Here is a 10,114-nt window from a genome sequence, read left to right as displayed (position 1 = left end):
CCAATGTTACCTCTTCTGCATAACTGTGAAGGGAACAAGAGCCCTGTCCTCCACTGCACTCTGGCCATATCATCTACAGACGTGGCATATGTGCAAGAATACCCCTTTTAGATGCTTCGCATAGAAACACTTCTCAGTTTCATCTCAAGACAGAAAGTTAGGTATAGTCTGGGTTCTTTACGGGTTGTAACCAAATATTTCCTTTTTCTGGATGAAATAAACCTTAGGATGTAACCGATTGAATAAAGGAGGAATAAGGTTAGTTTTCATTTCACAGAAACTAGGAGGAGATCAGATCAGAGGGAACCACTTCACGGCTGCAAGATTGTTTTGAAGAGACAAACTGGGATATCTTCGAGCATCCTGTTTTAGAGGAGTATACTGCATCGGTTTTGGGATATATCACTCACTGTGTAGATACTGTTACGGTAGATAAACTTATTCGGATTTACCCTAACCAGAAACCGTGGATGACTAGAGAGGTCAGATGTCTTCTGTATGTGAGAAACAAGGTTTTTAAATCTGGTGATGAGATGAAGTACAGCGTTTCTAGGGCTGATCTGAAGAAGGGTATTAGGCAAGCCAAGGCTGATTATAAGAGGAGGAATGAAGATTGCTTTTCTAGTAATAATATGAGACAGGTGTGGCAAGGGATTCAGCAAATTACTAATTATAAAACAAAAAATGCTGCCCCCACAGATGGAGATGCTCTGTTGGTGGAGGAGCTGAATAACTTTTTTGCCCAGTTTGAGGTAAATCAAACTGAAGTTGCCACACCGCAGTTATTAACACAGCACAGCTCCCTCCTCATTGTGGGACAGCATGATGTGAGGAAGACACTGAAAGCGGTAAATTCAAGGAAGGCCGCTGGACCTGATGGCATTTCCGGCCGGGTGGTAAAAGACTGTGCAGACCAATTGGCTGGGGTTTTGACTAAGATTTTTAATCAGTCTCTATCCCAAAAGCCATTGTTCCATCGTGTCTGAAAGCTTCCACCATTGTTCCTTTGCCAAAGAAGTCCTTTATAGGTAGCCTCAATGATTATAGAACAGTGGCACTCACTTCTATTATTATGAAGTGTTTTGAACAATCAGTTCGACAGTACATCAGCTCCCGTCTTCCAGACTCATTTGATAGATATCAGTTTGCATACAGGGCAAACAGATCAACAGAAGATGCTATAAACACCGTCTTACACACTGCTTTAACTCATTTAGAGCAGCGGGGGACCTATGTAAGAATGCTCTTCGTGGATTTTAGCTCTGCATTTAACACAATTATACCGTACAAACTGATATCTAAACTTAAAGATCTTGGGTTTCCAGATCCAATTTGTATGTGGATCTTGGATTTTCAAATCGCCCTCAGAGGGTGAGATTAAGGGACTTTGTTTCTTCTGCCAGGATTCTCAATACGGGTATTCCACAGGGCTGTGTGTTGAGTCCACTACTGTTTACCATCTATACAGATTGCACCAATATCTATCCCAGTAATAAGATAATTAAATTTGCAGATGACACCACGTTAGTGGGGCTCATCTTTGAAGATGATGAGCCTGCATATTGTGAAGAGGTACAACGGTTGTCTTTATGGTACAAAAACAACCTTATTTTTACATCGATAAGACTAAGGAGCTTATTGTGGACTATCGGAAAAGAAAATCTGACATTCGGCCCTTGTGTATTGAGGACGTTTGTGTTGAGCAGGTGGACGAGGGTAAGTTTCTGGGGATCATCATGAAGAAGGATTTGACATGGAGTGCAAACACCGTGGCTCTGGTCAAGAAGGCCCAACAACGATTGTACTTTTTGAGACTCCTCAGCAGACAAAAACTGTCTGAGACATTGTTGGTAATTTTTTATTGCAGCTACATAGAAAGCATTCTATCTTATTGTCTCTGTGTTTGGTTTGCGAGTCGTGCAGTGGTGGAGAGAAAAGCGCTCCAGAGGGTTATCTACACTGCTCAGAGGATTATTGGCTGTTCCCTCCCTTCTCTGGAGAAGCTTTACAGTACAAGGTGTATGTCGAAAACCTGAAAAATTCTGAGATCCCTCGCATCCTGGTTATCAGTTTTTTGAATTATTGCCATCAGGAAGAAGATATAGGGTGCTAAGAACAAGAATGCGTAGATTAAAGAACAGTTTTTATCCCAGTGCAGTGTCTAGATTAAACGTGGGGGTATGGTGATATGTTGAACAGAGTTTTAGCAATGTGGTGATTGTATATGTAGTCTGCCTGACTTCGTTGTATTGTTGTTTTGTGTTGGTCTTGTCTTGTTTTACCTTGCGAAAGCACCTAATTTCGTTGTACTTGTGTATATGGGTACAATGACAAATAAATTTTCTGTTCTATTCTATCTTCTGCTGCTCAAACCAAATAAGCTTTCTCCCTACACGGGGTTTATCAGAAAGTCATAGCCTCAGAAGGTATGTAGGAATGCCCCTCGCAGTTAACAATGAATACACCAGGGGTGTCAAACATAAGGCCCGGGGGCCGGATGCGGCCCACGTAAGCTTTTTATCTGGCCCTCAGAGGCTGATCAGTGCTTAGATCAGGGGTGCTCACACTTTTTTGGCTCGAGAGCTACTTTGAAACCCAGCAAGGCCCGGAGATCTACCAGAGTTTTTTTTACAATGTTCGTGCCATCATAACATATAACATTTATGTGTACAATGTATGTTGGTGTACCTTGAGCCCCACTGAGTATAACAGGACTTACTCCTGAGTAGACATGCCTAGGATTAGGCTGTGAGGCTGCAATCCTAGCCTTACTCCCGGCGTTTCCTCCCAGAGGCACCTGAAGGGGGGGGGTCGGCACTCCGCGATCTACTCATTTTGCCTCACAATCTACCGGTAGATCACAATCCACCTATTGAGCACCCCTGGCTTAGATGTTACTGCTGTAAGGGCACTCCACATGAAAATTGGCTCTCCCATATCTTGAATAATGACATCACTTTCTGCCTATTGACATCACTTCCGGTCCTCAGCAGGCATCATGAATGCTTCTGCAGCCCTTGGTATGAAACTTGTTTGACATGCCTGGAATAGACAATAGCCGATTGCCTTAGAGAGCACGACATTGTTGGAAGAGCAGGTTAGACCATTCAGCACTACCGCAGAGGGTTTGAATTCAAGGAAGAGAAAGAGGCATAGATCTAGTCTGGTGAATGCTATGAGGCTTTCCTGAAAATAGAACTACAGACTATAGCATGACAGGGAGAAATAAACAGAAAGCAATTCAGTTCAGGCATCAAATACAGCTGCTGCCTTTATAATTTCTTCCCACAACAGGGGGAGGAATACTAGCTTCTCACCATGTCTAGTATTTGGTGTGCAAAACAAATATGTAGTTTCTCTATCTTAAAAGCTTCCTCACATCAGAAAAATGCTGCACAGTCAGGGCCAGCCCATCTATGAGGCCTATTGAAGTGTTCGCTTCAGGCAGCAGAGTGGCAGAGGCAACTACTTCTGTTCACTGCTCCTCCTTTTCCCATTACTTGAATTGAGAAGGAAAGAGAGGGATGGAATGGAGATGAAGTCTGGAGAAGAGGAGAGTGGCAGACTAGAACATATCTAGCAAGTGCAAGGAACAGAGACTGGTGCATCACCAGATAAGGGAGGGAAAGCATTTGACACTGGATCTCAATGAGTCTACAGTTTTTTCATTGTTTATTGGTTTTCAGGTTCTGGGTGACACTTGCAAAAATGACTCCTCCAAGGGACTTACTTGGCAACCTTCAGTCTCAAAAGACTATGGTATCGCGCTCTGAAAGGTGGTTCTGGAACAACGTCTAGTGTGGCTGAAAAGGCCGATTCGGGAGTGACAATCCCTTCCACACTGGGAGCAAGTGCAGTCTGTCCCTGGTCTTCTCCCTGGCTATGGGCCTTCCTTCTTTGCCTTAGACTGTTGGCAAAGTGTATCTCCAAACTGGGAAAGGCCATGCTGCACAGCCTGTCTCCAAGCGGGCCGCTCAGAGGTCAGGGTTTCCCACTTGTTGAGGTCCACTCCTAAGGCCTTCAGATCCCTCTTGCAGATGTCCTTGTATCGCAGCTGTGGTCTACCTGTAGGGCGCTTTCCTTGCACGAGTTCTCCATAGAGGAGATCCTTTGGGATCCGGCCATCATCCATTCTCACGACATGACCGAGCCAACACAGGCATCTCTGTTTCAGCAGTGCATACATACTAGGGATTCCAGCACGTTCCAGGACTGTGTTGTTTGGAACTTTGTCCTGCCAGGTGATGCCGAGAATGCGTCGGAGGCAGCGCATGTGGAAAGCGTTCAGTTTCCTCTCCTGTTGTGAGTGAAGAGTCCATGACTCGCTGCAGTACAGAAGTGTACTCAGGACGCAAGCTCTGTAGACCTGGATCTTTGTATGTTCCGTCAGCTTCTTGTTGGACCAGACTCTCTTTGTGAGTCTGGAAAACGTGGTAGCTGCTTTACCAATGTGTTTGTTTAGCTCGGTATCGAGAGAAAGTGTCGGAGATCGTTGAGCCAAGGTAGACAAAGTCATGGACAACCTCCAGTTCATGTCTCCTTGGCAGAGATTGTAATGCAGGGAGGTTGCCTCCTTGGCAGAGATTGTAATGCAGGGAGGTGAGTCCACATCCTGAACCATGACCTGTGTTTTCTTCAGGCTGATCGTCAGTCCAAAATCTTGGCAGGCCTTGCTAAAACGATCCATGAGCTGCTGGAGATCTTTGGCAGAGTGGGTAGTTACAGCTGCATCGTCGGCAAAGAGGAAGTCACGCAGACATTTCAGCTGGACTTTGGACTTTGCTCTCAGTCTGGAGAGGTTGAAGAGCTTTCCGTCTGATCTGGTCCGGAGATAGATGCCTTCTGTTGCGGTTCCAAAGGCATGCTTCAGCAGGACAGCGAAGAAAATCCCAAACAAGGTTGGTGCAAGAACACAGCCCTGCTTCACGCCGCTTCGGATGTCAAAGGGGTCTGATGTGGAGCCATCAAAGACAACAGTGCCCTTCATGTCCTTGTGGAAGGATCTGATGATGCTGAGGAGCCTGGGTGGACATCCAATCTTGGGGAGAATCTTGAAGGGGCCATCCCTGCTGACCAGGTCGAAGGCCTTCGTGAGATCTATGAAGGCTATAAAGAGTGACTGTCGTTGTTCCCTGCATTTCTCCTGCAGTTGTCTAAGGGAGAATACCATATCAGTGGTGGACCTGTTGGCTCAGAATCCGCACTGTGATTCTGGATAAATGAATCCAGCATTTGTGGGTATCAGGAAATATCCAAGCGACTACAGCTGCAAAATAATGTCTTGTGCAACTAGCCTATACACACTCTGTTTTCACCAAGAATCCCAGCATCTTCAGTAGAAACAAAAGCCTGTGCATGCATTGCTCTGCACATTTGTTCTCACATTGGAAATTCTTCCTGTGTGGGAATTTTGTGCTGCACGAAGCAGCCTTCAGGAGCACATAGTGATTATTTATATAGCGCACAGCAAAATATTTTTGCAAGCCTATCCTATTTATTCTAGCTAGCTGACTGGCACTCATGGCACAGCAAGGCAAACAATGCTGACCCAATTTTTGCTGATGAGATATTCCTCTATCACAGTGGTTCTCAAACTTTGAGGGAGCTTTACTTCCTCAGTGAGCTCTTGTGGGGGAGGGGCGAGGGCAGCAACACAATCCCCAGGATCGTGCCACTAAGGGGATGCGAGGGGGGTGATTGTGACTTTATGAAGACAGGGCTGCAGCAGGTTGCAGGAGGTACAGGGAACCCTGCACAGCCCTCTGCAGCGCTCCCCAAGGCTTGGAACATTTGGAGAAAGTGGGTGCAAAGCACCTCCTGAAAAACAGAAGTGCTTTGCGGCTGCAGAGGGCTGCGCAGGGCTCCCCATATCTCCTGCAGCTTGCTGCAGCCCTGTTTTCACAAAGTCACAAGCACCCCCCTTGCGCCCCCATACAGGCACCATCCTGGGGATCACTTCCCTGCCTCTCCCCTTCCCCAGTCCCTTAAAGGGATGGGGGAACCTTTACACAAACTGGTGGGTCACAACCCACCAGTTTGAGAACCACTGCTCTATTACAGCACAATCCTATGCATCTACTCCTGACACTCTACCCTTACACTAGTTCCTTACACTCAATGGGGGTTACTCCCAGGAACTTGAGTACCGTTTAGGATTGCAACTTCAGTCTGCTGCTTGTTATCTCTCTCTCTCTCTCTCTCTCTCTCTCAGCTGTCTGTGACAGGGGTGTCAAACTTGTTTCATACCAAGGGCCGAATAGCATTCATGATGCCTGCTGAGGGCCAGAAGTGATGTCATTAGGCAGGAATTGATGTCATTAAACAGGTCATAATAAAAAATAAGCACTTTTTTCTTACTTAGGAACTCATTAGCTGCAAACAGAAGAGAAAATACACAAATCTTGATCATATTTCAAGTTATGAGAGAGCCCAATTTTCACGTGGGCTGCCCTTTCAGCAAAAACACCACAGTACTGCTCAGCAGATGAGAGCCTGAGGGCCGGATAAAAAGCTTCCGCAGACCGCATCTGGCCCCTGGGCCTCATGTTTGGCACCCCTGCTCTGAGAGGATCCCCTTTTCTTCTGACTGGTGACACAACCGAGAGTCAAATGTTACCAGTTGTTTTACAATATGCATTTCAGAGATGAAAAAGAGGTGTTTGCCCTCTGGAAGTGTGGTTTCCCCTTTCCCTACTGCATTGAAACAATGGCCACCACTGTGTCGAAGAAAAACTCCTCCATCCTGTACAGCCCAATCCTATGGTCAGGGGAGGGTGCTTACCATAGGAGCCCCTCCTTTCAATATTCCAAATATCTGGCTAGCCAGCAGGATCAAACGATAAAGCTTTTTCTGGACTTTGCCACATAAGATGGCAAGTGGGTGGTTCCTCATTTGAATGTTTACTCAGAAAATAATTCCTTGCACATAGAAAATGACCACAGCAGGGAGACAAGTTCTAATCTAGAAGACTCCCCAACATGCTAGTCTTTATGTGCAGTGCTTTGCTTTTGTTTCTTTTAACTGGGGAAGAAAGATTCAAATACCACCATTTTCAGCCTGCTACAGTACAATATGGGAAAGGCTTTTCCACTTGATACTGCTTGTATACACTGGTCCCTAGTTCCATCTTGCCAGCTACGTTCTGTGTAATGCCATTCAGTGGTTTAAAAACCATAGCGGCTGCCCTGCTAGAACTTACAGTGAGAGCAGTTACTCCTTGAAAGCAACTAGGACAGTGATTTTCAACCTTTTTCATCTCACGTCACACTGACAAGGCACTAAAATGGTCAAGGTACACCACCAGGTTTTTGACAATTGACAAGGCACACTATGCTGCCAGTGGGGGGCTCACATCTCCCACTGGCCCTATTAATAAATGACTTTTCCCCAAATTCCAGTGGCACACCTGTGGAACACTTGCGGCACACCAGTGTGCCACGGCACAGTGGTTGAAAATGGCTGAACTAGGATACTGCAGAGTCTTGAGAGCAGGAAGGATGAGATTCAGCATCACAGAAACTATGAAGAACTATTTGAGATGTTATTATTTCAGTAATTCCTAACCTTCAGGACTAAATGTAGGGTCAGCCTTAGAAGCCATGGGGCCCAATGCAAAACCTTTTTTGGCAGCCCCCCTCCCCAATGAAGCCCTTCCTCTTCCCAGGAAAAGTGGCAGGGGCAGGCCCAAGGTCAATGGCTCCCGCCGCAAGGCATGCCACCTGGAAGTAGGTGGTGGTGACGTGATGTTATCACTGCCAACTGCTTCCAGGGGCCCGCTTATGGGCCAATCAGATACATGAGCAGGTAGAACGGTCCACCAGCAGAGGTGCTCCGCCCACTGCACCATACTTGCAAGCATCAGCTGAAGAGTGAGGTGTCAGCTGTGGCAGTAGGTGACCCGCTCACCAGAGGTGTACTCGGGGGCTGCAGTGCCCAGGACAGTGACGTCAAGATGTCACTTCCAGAGGAAGGGCTTTCTCCTTTGTGTGTTTGGTGAAAGGAGAGTCCCTATAAGGAGGGTGGAAGGAGCCAGCAAAGCAGGCACCCAGTAGCCATGTGAGTTGTTGGAGTTGGCAAAACCACTTGGCTTTTTTCTTTTAAAACATTTTTAAAGTAGATTCTCCTGTACCTGCAGGAAAAAAAAAATGGGTCCCCTTGGCATAGCACCCAGGGCAAGTGCCCCATTGGTTTTGCCCTTGTTACACCTCTGCTGCTCACTGCTCTAGCATGAGGCCTCCGCAGGCACAGGGCCCAATTGGGTCCAATCACCTTACAGTTGGTCTTGACTATATGTATGATTTAGGTATGTTAACATGAGAAAAGATCATCAGAATGATGTATCCAGAACTTCACCATGACCAAGCAAAAGAGACTGGATATATATAGCCAACTCCCTCCCTCTCAATTTGCGAACTGCTCCCTCTTTAGAGGCTTTCTGGCAGAGCCTAAAGACATTTCTTTTGAGATCAGCCTTCTGAAACATGGCTTTTTATCCAGGTCTTGTACTTACTGTTTTAGATTTTACAAGCTTTGCCCTTTCTCCTTGATGCTGGTTTTGTCTCTTTATTATGATGTTAAGGCTATTTTAGTTAAAAAAATTTTTATCTTTGTAAGCCACTTTGGGTGCCCCTCAAGGCAAAAATTGGGATATAAATGTAGTTGGCAACCTATTAGTTGGCAACCTTCAGTCTCGAAAGACTATGGTGTCACGCTCTGAATAGTGGTTCTGGAACAGCGTCTAGTGTGGCTGAAAAGGCCGATTCGGGAGTGACAATCCCTTCCACACTGGGAGCAAGTTCAGTCTGTCCCTGGTCTGTCTCCCTGGCTATGGACCTTCCTTCTTTGCCTCAGTCTGTTGGCCAAGTGTCTCTTCAAACTGGGAAATGCCATGCTGCACAGCCTGCCTCCAAGCAGGCCACTCAGAGGCCAAGGTTTCCCACCTGTTGAGGTCCGCTCCTAAGGCCTTCAGATCCCTCTTGCAGATATCCTTGTATCGCAGCTGTGGTCTACCTGTAGGGCGCTTTCCTTGCACGAGTTCTCCATAGAGGAGATCCTTTGGGATCCAGCCATCATCCATTCTGAAACTGCTGAAACAGACGCCTGCGTTGGCTTGGTCATGTCATGAGAATGGATAAATGTAGTAAGTACAATAAATAAAGACCCTTCAAGTGTGAGAGACTGGGGAGGAATAAAGAATTCCAGACTGTTCCCCAACTGCTCTACTCTCCCTTCACATCCTCCCCATAATTGGACCCTTGCTTCAGGCAGCAAAGGGGAAAGACATGATTTTGTGAAACTGAGCTTACTTCATTCTCTAAAACTGAACACAGCCTCCAGACCCCAAAGAGAAAGTAATAAATGCTTTCTCCTCATGATCTAGAAATGGTGTTGTGATGGGTATGTTTGCTTTCAATGAAACATGTCCAAGTTCCATGCTTCACTTTTCCCGATGGAAATTAATTGCAGGCATCTACTATGAACATGGGCAAAATTAAGAGGCTGCCCTTGGAAGCCACCATTGGGGTGGAGTGGGGGCTAACCCTGCTCAAGGGTCATGCCTGAGCCTGTTGGAATACCTTGCCCTGCATTCTGTTTCTTGAGAAACTTATTTTTATATAGAGGTGCTGAATTTGCATCCCAGATGCCATATCCCTATATTTCTTCTAGCAAAAAACTAAACCTTGCCATTTCACAGTCCTGACAGTTACAGTTTGGCCCACTACCAGTTTTCCTGGGTATGTAATGAAGCAATTATGAACATTCACTGATCTTTAAGAAAAGAAACTAAAAACCAAGCTGACAATTGGGGGAAGAGGAAGTATGGGCATAAGGCAGCACAAACAAGACAATGTCAATCAAGCAAGACCAGTGGCTAATAGCTGGCACCAGCTTAGAAGCTCTTCCCTGATGACCACCAGCAGAAGAGGCTGTGTGTGTATATCATGCAGATCATGCAGGAGTGGGTGATAAATAGATTTTTCTTCCCCCCACATGTTGCCTGAAGTAGGTGCTTGGCTTTGCCAAATCTCAGGACACATGAACACTTATAACAGCCCTTGCAGTGCAATCCTATGCATGTCTACTCTGAAGTAAGCCACTGTGTTCAATAGAGCT

Source organism: Tiliqua scincoides, chromosome 1 (assembly GCF_035046505.1).
Source record: "Tiliqua scincoides isolate rTilSci1 chromosome 1, rTilSci1.hap2, whole genome shotgun sequence".
In the NCBI taxonomy this organism is placed as follows: Eukaryota; Metazoa; Chordata; class Lepidosauria; order Squamata; family Scincidae; genus Tiliqua; species Tiliqua scincoides.
This window is presented reverse-complemented; position numbering follows the sequence as displayed.